This window comes from Phalangium opilio, unplaced genomic scaffold (assembly GCF_054372755.1).
Source record: "Phalangium opilio isolate 3A_F unplaced genomic scaffold, DU_Popi_V2 ptg000101l_1, whole genome shotgun sequence".
Lineage (NCBI taxonomy): Eukaryota > Metazoa > Arthropoda > Arachnida > Opiliones > Phalangiidae > Phalangium > Phalangium opilio.
In genome coordinates, this window is record NW_028324204.1 from 9111208 (window position 1) to 9129312 (window position 18105).

General features: G+C 48.7%; 2 non-coding genes across 2 annotated transcripts; both read right to left on the reverse strand.

Annotated features, from left to right (window-relative positions):
* Positions 1–2464: 2464 nt before the first annotated feature.
* TRNAN-AUU (transfer RNA asparagine (anticodon AUU)) lies at positions 2465–2537 on the reverse strand. The gene has a single exon. It is a non-coding gene; the product is annotated as a tRNA-Asn (tRNA).
* Positions 2538–11867: 9330 nt separating this feature from the next.
* TRNAH-GUG (transfer RNA histidin (anticodon GUG)) lies at positions 11868–11940 on the reverse strand. The gene has a single exon. It is a non-coding gene; the product is annotated as a tRNA-His (tRNA).
* Positions 11941–18105: the final 6165 nt, after the last annotated feature.

Consider the following 18105-nt stretch of genomic DNA (forward strand, 5'->3'; position numbering starts at 1 on the left):
GGTTAACAGCCGAACGCGCTAACCATTGCGCCACGGAAGCCCAAAAGTTAAATGCTCGTCAGGTATTATGTAAAAACCTTGACTTTTTACGTCACATCTGAGACCTCACAACACCGCTCCCGGATGGGGTCGAACCACCAACCTATTGGTTAACAGCCGAACGCGCTAACCATTGAGCCACGGAAGCTCAGAAATTAAATGGTTGTCAGGTATTGTGGAAAACCTTGACTTTTTACGTCACATCTGAGACCTCACAACACCGCTCCCGGATGGGCTCGAACCACCAATCTATTGGTTAAAAGCCGAACGTGCTAACCATTGCGCCACGGAAGCCCAAAAATTAAATGGTCGTCAGGTATTGTGGAAAAACTTTGGCTTTCTACGTTACATTTGAGATCACACAACACCGCTCCCGGATGGGCTCGAACCACCAACCTATTGGTTAACAGCCGAACGCGCTAACCATTGCGCCACGGAAGCCCAAAAGTTAAGTGCTCGTCAGGTATTGTGTAAAAAACTTGACTTTTTACGTCACATCTGAGACCTCACAACACCGCTCCCGGATGGGCTCGAACCACCAACCTATTGGTTAACAGCCGAACGCGCTAACCATTGCGCCAAGGAAGCCCAAAATATAAATGCTCGTCAGGTATTGTGTAAAAACCTTGACTTTTTACGTCACATCTGAGACCTCACAACACCGCTCCCGGATGGGCTCGAACCACCAACCTATTGCTTAACAGCCGAACGCGCTAACCATTGCGCCACGGAAGCCCAAAACCTAAATGCTCGTCAGGTATTGTGCAAAAAACTTGACTTTTTACGTCACATCTGAGACCTCACAACACCGCTCCCGGATGGGGTCGAACCACCAACCTATTGGTTAACAGCCGAACGCGCTAACCATTGCGCCAAGGAAGCCCAAAATTTAAATGCTCGTCAGGTATTGTGTAAAAACCTTGACTTTTTACGTCACATCTGAGACCTCACAACACCGCTCCCGGATGGGCTCGAACCACCAACCTATTGCTTAACAGCCGAACGCGCTAACCATTGCGCCACGGAAGCCCAAAACCTAAATGCTCGTCAGGTATTGTGCAAAAAACTTGACTTTTTACGTCACATCTGAGACCTCACAACACCGCTCCCGGATGGGGTCGAACCACCAACCTATTGGTTAACAGCCGAACGCGCTAACCATTGCGCCACGGAAGCCCAAAAGTTAAATACTCGTCAGGTATTGTGTAAAAACCTTCACTTCTTACGTCACATCTGAGACCTCACAACACCGCTCCCGGATGGGCTCGAACCACCAACCTATTGGTTAACAGCCGAACGCGCTAACCATTGCGCCACGGAAGCCCAAAAGTTAAGTGCTCGTCAGGTATTGTGTAAAAACCTTGACTTTTTACGTCACATCTGAGACCTCACAACACCGCTCCCGGATGGGCTCGAACCACCAACCTATTGGTTAACAGCCGAACGCGCTAACCATTGAGCCACGGAAGCTCAGAAATTTAATGGTTGTCAGGTGTTGTGGAAAAACTTTGGCTTTCTACGTTACATTTGAGACCCCACAACACCTCTCCCGGGTTGGCTCGAACCACCAACCTTTCGATTAACAGCCGAACGCGCTAACCATTGCGCCACGGAAGCCCAAAAGTTAAATGCTCGTCAGGTATTATGTAAAAACCTTGACTTTTTACGTCACATCTGAGACCTCACAACACCGCTCCCGGATGGGGTCGAACCACCAACCTATTGGTTAACAGCCGAACGCGCTAACCATTGAGCCACGGAAGCTCAGAAATTAAATGGTTGTCAGGTATTGTGGAAAACCTTGGCTTTCTACGTTACATTTGAGATCACACAACACCGCTCCCGGATGGGCTCGAACCACCAACCTATTGGTTAACAGCCGAACGCGCTAACCATTGCGCCACGGAAGCCCAAAAGTTAAGTGCTCGTCAGGTATTGTGTAAAAAACTTGACTTTTTACGTCACATCTGAGACCTCACAACACCGCTCCCGGATGGGCTCGAACCACCAACCTATTGGTTAACAGCCGAACGCGCTAACCATTGCGCCAAGGAAGCCCAAAATTTAAATGCTCGTCAGGTATTGTGTAAAAACCTTGACTTTTTACGTCACATCTGAGACCTCACAACACCGCTCCCGGATGGGCTCGAACCACCAACCTATTGCTTAACAGCCGAACGCGCTAACCATTGCGCCACGGAAGCCCAAAACCTAAATGCTCGTCAGGTATTGTGCAAAAAACTTGACTTTTTACGTCACATCTGAGACCTCACAACACCGCTCCCGGATGGGGTCGAACCACCAACCTATTGGTTAACAGCCGAACGCGCTAACCATTGCGCCACGGAAGCCCAAAAGTTAAATACTCGTCAGGTATTGTGTAAAAACCTTGACTTCTTACGTCACATCTGAGACCTCACAACACCGCTCCCGGATGGTCTCGAACCACCAACCTATTGGTTAATAGCCGAACGCGCTAACCATTGCGCCACAGAAGCCCAAAAGTTAAGTGCTCGTCAGGTATTGTGTAAAAACCTTGACTTTTTACGTCACATCTGAGACCTCACAACACCGCTCCCGGATGGGCTCGAACCACCAACCTATTGGTTAACAGCCGAACGCGCTAACCATTGAGCCACGGAAGCTCAGAAATTTAATGGTTGTCAGGTGTTGTGGAAAAACTTTGGCTTTCTACGTTACATTTGAGACCCCACAACACCTCTCCCGGGTGGGCTCGAACCACCAACCTTTCGATTAACAGCTGAACGCGCTAACCATTGCGCCACGGAATTCCAAAAATTAAATGCTCGTCAGGTATTGTGTAAAAACCTTGACTTTTTACGTCACATCTGAGACCTCACAACACCGCTCCCTGATGGGCACGAACCACCAACCTATTGGTTAACAGCCGAACGCGCTAACCATTGCGCCACGGAAGCCCAAAAATTAAATGCTCGTTAGGTATTGTGTAAAAACCTTGACTTTTTACGTCACATCTGAGACCTCACAACACCGCTCCCGGATGGGCTCGAACCACCAACCTATTGGTTAACAGCCGAACGCGCTAACCATTGCGCCACGGAAGCCCAAAAGTTAAATGCTCGTCAGGTATTATGTAAAAACCTTGACTTTTTACGTCACATCTGAGACCTCACAACACCGCTCCCGGATGGGGTCGAACCACCAACCTATTGGTTAACAGCCGAACGCGCTAACCATTGAGCCACGGAAGCTCAGAAATTAAATGGTTGTCAGGTATTGTGGAAAACCTTGACTTTTTACGTCACATCTGAGACCTCACAACACCGCTCCCGGATGGGCTCGAACCACCAACCTATTGGTTAACAGCCGAACGCGCTAACCATTGCGCCAAGGAAGCCCAAAATTTAAATGCTCGTCAGGTATTGTGTAAAAACCTTGACTTTTTACGTCACATCTGAGACCTCACAACACCGCTCCCGGATGGGCTCGAACCACCAACCTATTGCTTAACAGCCGAACGCCCTAACCATTGCGCCACGGAAGCCCAAAACCTAAATGCTCGTCAGGTATTGTGCAAAAAACTTGACTTTTTACGTCACATCTGAGACCTCACAACACCGCTCCCGGATGGGGTCGAACCACCAACCTATTGGTTAACAGCCGAACGCGCTAACCATTGCGCCAAGGAAGCCCAAAATTTAAATGCTCGTCAGGTATTGTGTAAAAACCTTGACTTTTTACGTCACATCTGAGACCTCACAACACCGCTCCCGGATGGGCTCGAACCACCAACCTATTGCTTAACAGCCGAACGCACTAACCATTGCGCCACGGAAGCCCAAAACCTAAATGCTCGTCAGGTATTGTGCAAAAAACTTGACTTTTTACGTCACATCTGAGACCTCACAACACCGCTCCCGGATGGGCTCGAACCACCAACCTATTGGTTAACAGCCGAACGCGCTAACCATTGCGCCACGGAAGCCCAAAAGTTAAATGCTCGTCAGGTATTATGTAAAAACCTTGACTTTTTACGTCACATCTGAGACCTCACAACACCGCTCCCGGATGGGGTCGAACCACCAACCTATTGGTTAACAGCCGAACGCGCTAACCATTGAGCCACGGAAGCTCAGAAATTAAATGGTTGTCAGGTATTGTGGAAAACCTTGACTTTTTACGTCACATCTGAGACCTCACAACACCGCTCCCGGATGGGCTCGAACCACCAATCTATTGGTTAAAAGCCGAACCTGCTAACCATTGCGCCACGGAAGCCCAAAAATTAAATGGTCGTCAGGTATTGTGGAAAAACTTTGGCTTTCTACGTTACATTTGAGATCACACAACACCGCTCACGGATGGGCTCGAACCACCAACCTATTGGTTAACAGCCGAACGCGCTAACCATTGATCTACGGAAGCTCAGAAATTAAATGGTTGTCAGGTATTGTGGAAAAACTTTGGCTTTGTACGTTACATTTGAGACCCCACAACACCTTTCCCGGATGGGCTCGAACCACCAACCTATTGCTTAACAGCCGAACGCGCTAACCATTGCGCCACGGAAGCCCAAAACCTAAATGCTCGTCAGGTATTGTGCAAAAAACTTGACTTTTTACGTCACATCTGAGACCTCACAACACCGCTCCCGGATGGGCTCGAACCACCAACCTATTGGTTAACAGCCGAACGCGCTAACCATTGCGCCACGGAAGCCCAAAAGTTTTAACTCGTCAGGTATTGTGTAAAAACCTTGACTTCTTACGTCACATCTGAGACCTCACAACACCGCTCCCGGATGGGCTCGAACCGCCAACCTATTGGTTAACAGCCGAACGCGCTAACCATTGCGCCACGGAAGCCCAAATGTTAAATGCTCGTCAGGTATTGTGTCAAAACCTTGACTTTTTACGTCACATCTGAGACCTCACAACACCGCTCCCGGATGGGCTCGAACCACCAACCTATTGGTTAACATCCGAACGCGCTAACCATTGAGCCACGGAAGCTCAGAAATTAAATGGTTGTCAGGTGTTGTGGAAAAACTTTGGCTTTCTACGTTACATTTGACACCCCACAACACCTCTCCCGGATGGGCTCGAACCACCAACCTTTCGATTAACAGCTGAACGCGCTAACCATTGCGCCACGGAATCCCAAAAATTAAATGCTCGTCAGGTATTGTGTAAAAACCTTGACTTTTTACGTCACATCTGAGACCTAACAACACCGCTCCCGGATGGGCTCGAACCACCAACCTATTGGTTAACAGCCGAACGCGCTAACCATTGCGCCACGGAAGCCCAAAAGTTAAATACTCGTCAGGTATTGTGTAAAAACCTTGACTTCTTACGTCACATCTGAGACCTCACAACACCGCTCCCGGATGGGCTCGAACCACCAACCTATTGGTTAACAGCCGAACGTGCTAACCATTGCGCCACGGAAGCCCAAAAATTAAATGGTCGTCAGGTATTGTGGAAAAACTTTGGCTTTCTACGTTACATTTGAGATCACACAACACCGCTCCCGGGTGGGCTCGAACCACCAACCTATTGGTTAACAGCCGAACGCGCTAACCATTGCGCCAAGGAAGCCCAAAATTTAAATGCTCGTCAGGTATTGTGTAAAAACCTTGACTTTTTACGTCACATCTGAGACCTCACAACACCGCTCCCGGATGGGCTCGAACCACCAACCTATTGCTTAACAGCCGAACGCGCTAACCATTGCGCCACGAAAGCCCAAAACCTAAATTCTCGTCAGGTATTGTGCAAAAAACTTGACTTTTTACGTCACATCTGAGATCTCACAACACCGCTCCCGGATGGGCTCGAACCACCAACCTATTGGTTAACAGCCGAACGCGCTAACCATTGCGCCACGGAAGCCCAAAAGTTAAATACTCGTCAGGTATTGTGTAAAAACCTTGACTTCTTACGTCACATCTGAGACCTCACAACACCGCTCCCGGATGGGCTCGAAGCACCAACCTATTGGTTAACAGCCGAACGCGCTAACCATTGCGCCACGGAAGCCCAAAAGTTAAATGCTCGTCAGGTATTGTGTAAAAACCTTGACTTTTTACGTCACATCTGAGACCTCACAACACCGCTCCCGGATGGGCTCGAACCACCAACCTATTGGTTAACAGCCGAACGCGCTAACCATTGAGCCACGGAAGCTCAGAAATTAAATGGTTGTCAGGTGTTGTGGAAAAACTTTGGCTTTCTACGTTACATTTGAGACCCCACAACACCTTTCCCGGGTGGGCTCGAACCACCAACCTTTCGATTAACAGCTGAACGCGCTAACCATTTTGCCACGGAATCCCAAAAATTAAATGCTCGTCAGGTATTGTGTAAAAACCTTGACTTTTTACGTCACATCTGAGACCTCACAACACCGCTCCCGGATGGGCTCGAACCACCAACCTATTGGTTAACAGCCGAACGCGCTAACCATTGCGCCACGGAAGCCCAAAAGTTAAATACTCGTCAGGTATTGTGTAAAAACCTTGACTTCTTACGTCACATCTGAGACCTCACAACACCGCTCCCGGATGGGCTCGAACCACCAACCTATTGGTTAACAGCTGAACGCGCTAACCATTGCGCCACGGAAGCACAAAAGTTAAATGCTCGTCAGGTATTGTGTAAAAACCTTGACTTTTTACGTCACATCTGAGACCTCACAACACCGCTCCCGGATGGGCTCGAACCACCAACCTATTGGTTAACAGCCGAACGCGCTAACCATTGCGCCACGGAAGCCCAAAAGTTAAATGCTCGTTAGGTATTGTGTAAAAACCTTGACTTTTTACGTCACATCTGAGACCTCACAACACCGCTCCCGGATGGGCTCGAACCACCAACCTATTGGTTAACAGCCGAACGCGCTAACCATTGCGCCACGGAAGCCCAAAAGTTAAATGCTCGTCAGGTATTATGTAAAAACCTTGACTTTTTACGTCACATCTGAGACCTCACAACACCGCTCCCGGATGGGGTCGAACCACCAACCTATTGGTTAACAGCCGAACGCGCTAACTATTGCGCCACGGAAGCCCAAAAATTAAATGGTCGTCAGGTATTCTTGAAAAACTTTGGCTTTCTACGTTACATTTGAGATCACACAACGCCGCTCCCGGATGGGCTCGAACCACCAACCTATTGGTTAACAGCCGAACGCGCTAACCATTGATCCACGGAAGCTCAGAAATTAAATGGTTGTCAGGTATTGTGGAAAAACTTTGGCTTTCTACGTTACATTTGAGACCCCACAACACCTTTCCCGGGTGGGCTCGAACCACCAACCTTTCGATTAACAGCTGAACGCGCTAACCATTGCGCCACGGAAGCCCAAAAATTAAATGCTCGTCAGGTATTGTGTAAAAACCTTGACTTTTTACGTCACATCTGAGACCTCACAACACCGCTCCCGGATGGGCTCGAACCACCAACCTATTGGTTAACAGCCGAACGCGCTAACCATTGCGCCACGGAAGCCCCAAATTAAATGCTCGTCAGGTATTGTGTAAAAACCTTGACTTTTTACGTCAAATCTGAGACCTCACAACACCGCTCCCGGATGGGGTCGAACCACCAACCTATTGGTTAACAGCCGAACGCGCTAACCATTGCGCCACGGAAGCCTAAATGTTAAATGCTCGTCAGGTATTGTGTCAAAACCTTGACTTTTTACGTCACATCTGAGACCTCACAACACCCCTCCCGGATGGGCTCGAACCACCAACCTATTGGTTAACATCCGAACGCGCTAACCATTGAGCCACGGAAGCTCAGAAATTAAATGGTTGTCAGGTGTTGTGGAAAAACTTTGGCTTTCTACGTTACATTTGAGACCCCACAACACCTCTCCCGGATGGGCTCGAACCACCAACCTTTCGATTAACAGCTGAACGTGCTAACCATTGCGCCACGGAATCCCAAAAATTAAATGCTCGTCAGGTATTGTGTAAAAACCTTGACTTTTTACGTCACATCTGAGACCTAACAACACCGCTCCCGGATGGGCTCGAACCACCAACCTATTGGTTAACAGCCGAACGCGCTAACCATTGCGCCACGGAAGCCCAAAAGTTAAATACTCGTCAGGTATTGTGTAAAAACCTTGACTTCTTACGTCACATCTGAGACCTCACAACACCGCTCCCGGATGGGCTCGAACCACCAACCTATTGGTTAACAGCCGAACGTGCTAACCATTGCGCCACGGAAGCCCAAAAATTAAATGGTCGTCAGGTATTGTGGAAAAACTTTGGCTTTCTACGTTACATTTGAGATCACACAACACCGCTCCCGGGTGGGCTCGAACCACCAATCTATTGGTTAACAGCCGAACGCGCTAACCATTGCGCCAAGGAAGCCCAAAATTTAAATGCTCGTCAGGTATTGTGTAAAAACCTTGACTTTTTACGTCACATCTGAGACCTCACAACACCGCTCCCTGATGGTCTCGAACCACCAACCTATTGCTTAACAGCCGAACGCGCTAACCATTGCGCCACGGAAGCCCAAAACTTGAATGCTCGTCAGGTATTGTGCAAAAAACTTGACTTTTTACGTCACATCTGAGACCTCACAACACCGCTCCCGGATGGGCTCGAACCACCAACCTATTGGTTAACAGCCGAACGCGCTAACCATTGCGCCACGGAAGCCCAAAAGTTAAATACTCGTCAGGTATTGTGTAAAAACCTTGACTTCTTACGTCACATCTGAGACCTCACAACACCGCTCCCGGATGGGCTCGAACCACCAACCTATTGGTTAACAGCCGAACGCGCTAACCATTGCGCCACGGAAGCCCAAAAGTTAAATGCTCGTCAGGTATTGTGTAAAAACCTTGACTTTTTACGTCACATCTGAGACCTCACAACACCGCTCCCGGATGGGCTCGAACCACCAACCTATTGGTTAACAGCCGAACGCGCTAACCATTGCGCCACGGAAGCCCAAAAGTTAAATGCTCGTTAGGTATTGTGTAAAAACCTTGACTTTTTACGTCACATCTGAGACCTCACAACACCGCTCCCGGATGGGCTCGAACCACCAACCTATTGGTTAACAGCCGAACGCGCTAACCATTGCGCCACGGAAGCCCAAAAGTTAAATGCTCGTCAGGTATTATGTAAAAACCTTGACTTTTTACGTCACATCTGAGACCTCACAACACCGCTCCCGGATGGGGTCGAACCACCAACCTATTGGTTAACAGCCGAACGCGCTAACCATTGAGACACGGAAGCTCAGAAATTAAATGGTTGTCAGGTATTGTGGAAAAACTTTGGCTTTGTACGTTACATTTGAGCCCCCACAACACCTTTCCCGGATGGGCTCGAACCACCAACCTATTGCTTAACAGCCGAACGCGCTAACCATTGCGCCACGGAAGCCCAAAACCTAAATGCTCGTCAGGTATTGTGCAAAAAACTTGACTTTTTACGTCACATCTGAGACCTCACAACACCGCTCCCGGATGGGCTCGAACCACCAACCTATTGGTTAACAGCCGAACGCGCTAACCATTGCGCCACGGAAGCCCAAAAGTTTTAACTCGTCAGGTATTGTGTAAAAACCTTGACTTCTTACGTCACATCTGAGACCTCACAACACCGCTCCCGGATGGGCTCGAACCACCTACCTATTGGTTAACAGCCGAACGCGCTAACCATTGCGCCACGGAAGCCCAAATGTTAAATGCTCGTCAGGTATTGTGTCAAAACCTTGACTTTTTACGTCACATCTGAGACCTAACAACAACGCTCCCGGATGGGCTCGAACCACCAACCTATTGGTTAACAGCCGAACGCGCTAACCATTGCGCCACGGAAGCCCAAAAGTTAAATACTCGTCAGGTATTGTGTAAAAACCTTGACTTCTTACGTCACATCTGAGACCTCACAACACCGCTCCCGGATGGGCTCGAACCACCAACCTATTGGTTAACAGCCGAACGTGCTAACCATTGCGCCACGGAAGCCCAAAAATTAAATGGTCGTCAGGTATTATGGAAAAACTTTGGCTTTCTACGTTACATTTGAGATCACACAACACCGCTCCCGGGTGGGCTCGAACCACCAACCTATTGGTTAACAGCCGAACGCGCTAACCATTGCGCCAAGGAAGCCCAAAATTTAAATGCTCGTCAGGTATTGTGTAAAAACCTTGACTTTTTACGTCACATCTGAGACCTCACAACACCGCTCCCGGATGGGCTCGAACCACCAACCTATTGGTTAACAGCCGAACGCGCTAACCATTGCGCCACGGAAGCCCAAAAGTTAAATGCTCGTCAGGTATTGTGTAAAAACCTTGACTTTTTACGTCACATCTGAGACCTCACAACACCGCTCCCGGATGGGCTCGAACCACCAACCTATTGGTTAACAGCCGAACGCGCTAACCATTGAGCCACGGAAGCTCAGAAATTAAATGGTTGTCAGGTGTTGTGGAAAAACTTTGGCTTTCTACGTTACATTTGAGACCCCACAACACCTTTCCCGGGTGGGCTCGAACCACCAACCTTTCGATTAACAGCTGAACGCGCTAACCATTTTGCCACGGAATCCCAAAAATTAAATGCTCGTCAGGTATTGTGTAAAAACCTTGACTTTTTACGTCACATCTGAGACCTCACAACACCGCTCCCGGATGGGCTCGAACCACCAACCTATTGGTTAACAGCCGAACGCGCTAACCATTGCGCCACGGAAGCCCAAAAGTTAAATACTCGTCAGGTATTGTGTAAAAACCTTGACTTCTTACGTCACATCTGAGACCTCACAACACCGCTCCCGGATGGGCTCGAACCACCAACCTATTGGTTAACAGCCGAACGCGCTAACCATTGCGCCACGGAAGCACAAAAGTTAAATGCTCGTCAGGTATTGTGTAAAAACCTTGACTTTTTACGTCACATCTGAGACCTCACAACACCGCTCCCGGATGGGCTCGAACCACCAACCTATTGGTTAACAGCCGAACGCGCTAACCATTGCGCCACGGAAGCCCAAAAGTTAAATGCTCGTTAGGTATTGTGTAAAAACCTTGACTTTTTACGTCACATCTGAGACCTCACAACACCGCTCCCGGATGGGCTCGAACCACCAACCTATTGGTTAACAGCCGAACGCGCTAACCATTGCGCCACGGAAGCCCAAAAGTTAAATGCGCGTCAGGTATTATGTAAAAACCTTGACTTTTTACGTCACATCTGAGACCTCACAACACCGCTCCCGGATGGGGTCGAACCACCAACCTATTGGTTAACAGCCGAACGCGCTAACTATTGCGCCACGGAAGCCCAAAAATTAAATGGTCGTCAGGTATTGTGGAAAAACTTTGGCTTTCTACGTTACATTTGAGATCACACAATGCCGCTCCCGGATGGGCTCGAACCACCAACCTATTGGTTAACAGCCGAACGCGCTAACCATTGATCCACGGAAGCTCAGAAATTAAATGGTTGTCAGGTATTGTGGAAAAACTTTGGCTTTCTACGTTACATTTGAGACCCCACAACACCTTTCCCGGGTGGGCTCGAACCACCAACCTTTCGATTAACAGCTGAACGCGCTAACCATTGCGCCACGGAAGCCCAAAAATTAAATGCTCGTCAGGTATTGTGTAAAAACCTTGACTTTTTACGTCACATCTGAGACCTCACAACACCGCTCCCGGATGGGCTCGAACCACCAACCTATTGGTTAACAGCCGAACGCGCTAACCATTGCGCCACGGAAGCCCAAAAGTTAAATGCTCGTCAGGTATTGTGTAAAAACCTTGACTTTTTACGTAAAATCTGAGACCTCACAACACCGCTCCCGGATGGGGTCGAACCACCAACCTATTGGTTCACAGCCGAACGCGCTAACCATTGCGCCACGGAAGCCCAAAAGTTAAATACTCGTCAGGTATTGTGTAAAAACCTTGACTTCTTACGTCACATCTGAGACCTCACAACACCGCTCCCGGATGGGCTCGAACCACCAACCTATTGGTTAACAGCCGAACGCGCTAACCATTGCGCCACGGAAGCACAAAAGTTAAATGCTCGTCAGGTATTGTGTATAAACCTTGACTTTTTACGTCACATCTGAGACCTCACAACACCGCTCCCGGATTGGCTCGAACCACCAACCTATTGGTTAACAGCCGAACGCGCTAACCATTGCGCCACGGAAGCCCAAAAGTTAAATGCTCGTTAGGTATTGTGTAAAAACCTTGACTTTTTACGTCACATCTGAGACCTCACAACACCGCTCGCGGATGGGCTCGAACCACCAACCTTTTGGTTAACAGCCGAACGCGCTAACCATTGCGCCACGGAAGCCCAAAAGTTAAATGCTCGTCAGGTATTATGTAAAAACCTTGACTTTTTACGTCACATCTGAGACCTCACAACACCGCTCCCGGATGGGCTCGAACCACCAACCTATTGGTTAACAGCCGAACGCGCTAACCATTGCGCCACGGAAGCACAAAAGTTAAATGCTCGTCAGGTATTGTGTAAAAACCTTGACTTTTTACGTCACATCTGAGACCTCACAACACCGCTCCCGGATGGGCTCGAACCACCAACCTATTGGTTAACAGCCGAACGCGCTAACCATTGCGCCACGGAAGCCCAAAAGTTAAATGCTCGTTAGGTATTGTGTAAAAACCTTGACTTTTTACGTCACATCTGAGACCTCACAACACCGCTCCCGGATGGGCTCGAACCACCAACCTATTGGTTAACAGCCGAACGCGCTAACCATTGCGCCACGGAAGCCCAAAAGTTAAATGCTCGTCAGGTATTGTGTAAAAACCTTGACTTTTTACGTCACATCTAAGACCTCACAACACCGCTCCCGGATGGGGTTGAACCACCAACCTACTGGTTAACAGCCGAACGCGCTAACCATTGCGCCACGGAAGCCCAAAAATTAAATGGTCGTCATTTATTGTAAAAAAACTTTGGCTTTCTACGTTACATTTGAGATCCCACAACACCGCTCCCGGATGGGCTCGAACCACCAACCTATTGGTTAACAGCCGAACGCGCTAACCATTGCGCCACGGAAGCCCAAAAGTTAAATGCTCGTCAGGTATTGTGTAAAAACCTTGACTTTTTACGTCACATCTGAGACCTCACAACACCGCTCCCGGATGGGCTCGAACCACCAACCTATTGGTTAACAGCCGAACGCGCTAACCATTGCGCCACGGAAGCCCAAAAGATAAATGCTCGTCAGGTATTGTGCAAAAAACTTGACTTTTTACGTCACATCTGAGACCTCACAACACCGCTCCCGGATGGGCTCGAACCACCAACCTATTGGTTAACAGCCGAACGCGCTAACCATTGCGCCACGGAAGCCCAAAAGTTAAATGCTCGTCAGGTATTGTGTAAAAACCTTGACTTTTTACGTCACATCTGAGACCTCACAACACCGCTCCCGGATGGGCTCGAACCACCAACCTATTGGTTAACAACCGAACGCGCTAACCATTGCGCCACGGAAGCCCAAAAGTTAAACGCTCGTCAGGTATTATGTAAAAACCTTGTTTTTTACGTCACATCTGAGACCTCACAACACCGCTCCCGGATGGGGTCGAACCACCACCCTATGGGTTAACAGCCGAACGCGCTAACCATTGCGCCACGGAAGCCCAAAAATTAAATGGTCGTCATTTATTGTGCAAAAACTTTGGCTTTCTACGTTACATTTCAGATCCCACAACACCGCTCCCGGGTGGGCTCGAACCACCAACCTTTTGGTTAACAGCCGAACGCGCTAACCATTGAGCCACGGAAGCTCAGAAATTAAATGGTTGTCAGGTATTGTGGAAAACCTTGACTTTTTACGTCACATCTGAGACCTCACAACACCGCTCCCGGATGAGCTCGAACCACCAACCTATTGGTTAACAGCCGAACGTGCTAACCATTGCGCCACGGAAGCCCAAAAATTAAATGGTCGTCAGGTATTGAGGAAAAACATTGGCTTTCTACGTTACATTTGAGATCACACAACACCGCTCCCGGATGGGCTCGAACCACCAACCTATTGGTTAACAGCCGAACGCGCTAACCATTGCGCCAAGGAAGCCCAAAATTTAAATGCTCGTCAGGTATTGTGTAAAAACCTTGACTTTTTACGTCACATCTGAGACCTCACAACACCGCTCCCGGATGGGGTCGAACCACCAACCTATTGGTTAACAGCCGAACGCGCTAACTATTGCGCCACGGAAGCCCAAAAATTAAATGGTTGTCAGGTATTGTGGAAAAACTTTGGCTTTCTACGTTACATTTGAGACCCCACAACACCTTTCCCGGGTGGGCTCGAACCACCAACCTTTCGATTAACAGCTGAACGCGCTAACCATTGCGCCACGGAAGCCCAAAAGTTAAGTGCTCGTCAGGTATTGTGTAAAAACCTTGACTTTTTACGTCACATCTGAGACCTCACAACACCGCTCCCGGAAGGGCTCGAACCACAAACCTATTGGTTAACAGCCGAACGCGCTAACTATTGCGCCACGGAAGCCCAAAAGTTAAATGCTCGTCAGGTATTGTGTAAAAACCTTGACTTTTTACGTCACATCTGAGACCTCACAACACCGCTCCCGGATGGGCTCGAACCACCAACCTATTGGTTAACAGCCGAACGCGCTAACCATTGCGCCACGGAAGCCCAAAAGTTAAATGCTCGTTAGGTATTGTGTAAAAACCTTGACTTTTTACGTCACATCTGAGACCTCACAACACCGCTCCCGGATGGGCTCGAACCACCAACCTATTGGTTAACAGCCGAACGCGCTAACCATTGCGCCACGGAAGCCCAAAAGTTAAATGCTCGTCAGGTATTGTGTAAAAACCTTGACTTTTTACGTCACATCTAAGACCTCACAACACCGCTCGCGGATGGGCTCGAACCACCAACCTTTTGGTTAACAGCCGAACGCGCTAACCATTGCGCCACGGAAGCCCAAAAGTTAAATGCTCGTCAGGTATTATGTAAAAACCTTGACTTTTTACGTCACATCTGAGACCTCACAACACCGCTCCCGGATGGGCTCGAACCACCAACCTATTGGTTAACAGCCGAACGCGCTAACCATTGCGCCACGGAAGCACAAAAGTTAAATGCTCGTCAGGTATTGTGTAAAAACCTTGACTTTTTACGTCACATCTGAGACCTCACAACACCGCTCCCGGATGGGCTCGAACCACCAACCTATTGGTTAACAGCCGAACGCGCTAACCATTGCGCCACGGAAGCCCAAAAGTTAAATGCTCGTTAGGTATTGTGTAAAAACCTTGACTTTTTACGTCACATCTGAGACCTCACAACACCGCTCCCGGATGGGCTCGAACCACCAACCTATTGGTTAACAGCCGAACGCGCTAACCATTGCGCCACGGAAGCCCAAAAGTTAAATGCTCGTCAGGTATTGTGTAAAAACCTTGACTTTTTACGTCACATCTAAGACCTCACAACACCGCTCCCGGATGGGGTTGAACCACCAACCTACTGGTTAACAGCCGAACGCGCTAACCATTGCGCCACGGAAGCCCAAAAATTAAATGGTCGTCATTTATTGTGCAAAAACTTTGGCTTTCTACGTTACATTTGAGATCCCACAACACCGCTCCCGGATGGGCTCGAACCACCAACCTATTGGTTAACAGCCGAACGCGCTAACCATTGCGCCACGGAAGCCCAAAAGTTAAATGCTCGTCAGGTATTGTGTAAAAACCTTGACTTTTTACGTCACATCTGAGACCTCACAACACCGCTCCCGGATGGGCTCGAACCACCAACCTATTGGTTAACAGCCGAACGCGCTAACCATTGCGCCACGGAAGCCCAAAAGATAAATGCTCGTCAGGTATTGTGCAAAAAACTTGACTTTTTACGTCACATCTGAGACCTCACAACACCGCTCCCGGATGGGCTCGAACCACCAACCTATTGGTTAACAGCCGAACGCGCTAACCATTGCGCCACGGAAGCCCAAAAGTTAAATGCTCGTCAGGTATTGTGTAAAAACCTTGACTTTTTACGTCACATCTGAGACCTCACAACACCGCTCCCGGATGGGCTCGAACCACCAACCTATTGGTTAACAACCGAACGCGCTAACCATTGCGCCACGGAAGCCCAAAAGTTAAACGCTCGTCAGGTATTATGTAAAAACCTTGTTTTTTACGTCACATCTGAGACCTCACAACACCGCTCCCGGATGGGGTCGAACCACCACCCTATGGGTTAACAGCCGAACGCGCTAACCATTGCGCCACGGAAGCCCAAAAATTAAATGGTCGTCATTTATTGTGCAAAAACTTTGGCTTTCTACGTTACATTTCAGATCCCACAACACCGCTCCCGGGTGGGCTCGAACCACCAACCTTTTGGTTAACAGCCGAACGCGCTAACCATTGAGCCACGGAAGCTCAGAAATTAAATGGTTGTCAGGTATTGTGGAAAACCTTGACTTTTTACGTCACATCTGAGACCTCACAACACCGCTCCCGGATGAGCTCGAACCACCAACCTATTGGTTAACAGCCGAACGTGCTAACCATTGCGCCACGGAAGCCCAAAAATTAAATGGTCGTCAGGTATTGAGGAAAAACATTGGCTTTCTACGTTACATTTGAGATCACACAACACCGCTCCCGGATGGGCTCGAACCACCAACCTATTGGTTAACAGCCGAACGCGCTAACCATTGCGCCAAGGAAGCCCAAAATTTAAATGCTCGTCAGGTATTGTGTAAAAACCTTGACTTTTTACGTCACATCTGAGACCTCACAACACCGCTCCCGGATGGGGTCGAACCACCAACCTATTGGTTAACAGCCGAACGCGCTAACTATTGCGCCACGGAAGCCCAAAAATTAAATGGTTGTCAGGTATTGTGGAAAAACTTTGGCTTTCTACGTTACATTTGAGACCCCACAACACCTTTCCCGGGTGGGCTCGAACCACCAACCTTTCGATTAACAGCTGAACGCGCTAACCATTGCGCCACGGAAGCCCAAAAGTTAAGTGCTCGTCAGGTATTGTGTAAAAACCTTGACTTTTTACGTCACATCTGAGACCTCACAACACCGCTCCCGGATGGGCTCGAACCACAAACCTATTGGTTAACAGCCGAACGCGCTAACTATTGCGCCACGGAAGCCCAAAAGTTAAATGCTCGTCAGGTATTGTGTAAAAACCTTGACTTTTTACGTCACATCTAAGACCTCACAACACCGCTCCCGGATGGGGTCGAACCACCAACCTACTGGTTAACAGCCGAACGCGCTAACCATTGCGCCACGGAAGCCCAAAAATTAAATGGTCGTCATTTATTGTGCAAAAACTTTGGATTTCTACGTTACATTTGAGATCCCACAACACCGCTCCCGGATGGGCTCGAACCACCAACCTATTGGTTAACAGCCGAACGCGCTAACCATTGCGCCACGGAAGCCCAAAAGTTAAATGCTCGTCAGGTATTGTGTAAAAACCTTGACTTTTTACGTCACATCTGAGACCTCACAACACCGCTCCCGGATGGGCTCGAACCACCAACCTATTGGTTAACAGCCGAACGCGCTAACCATTGCGCCACGGAAGCCCAAAAGATAAATGCTCGTCAGGTATTGTGCAAAAAACTTGACTTTTTACGTCACATCTGAGACCTCACAACACCGCTCCCGGATGGGCTCGAACCACCAACCTATTGGTTAACAGCCGAACACGCTAACCATTGCGCCACGGAAGCCCAAAAGTTAAATGCTCGTCAGGTATTGTGTAAAAACCTTGACTTTTTACGTCACATCTGAGACCTCACAACACCGCTCCCGGATGGGCTCGAACCACCAACCTATTGGTTAACAGCCGAACGCGCTAACCATTGCGCCACGGAAGCCCAAAAGTTAAACGCTCGTCAGGTATTATGTAAAAACCTTGTTTTTTACGTCACATCTGAGACCTCACAACACCGCTCCCGGATGGGGTCGAACCACCACCCTATGGGTTAACAGCCGAACGCGCTAACCATTGCGCCACGG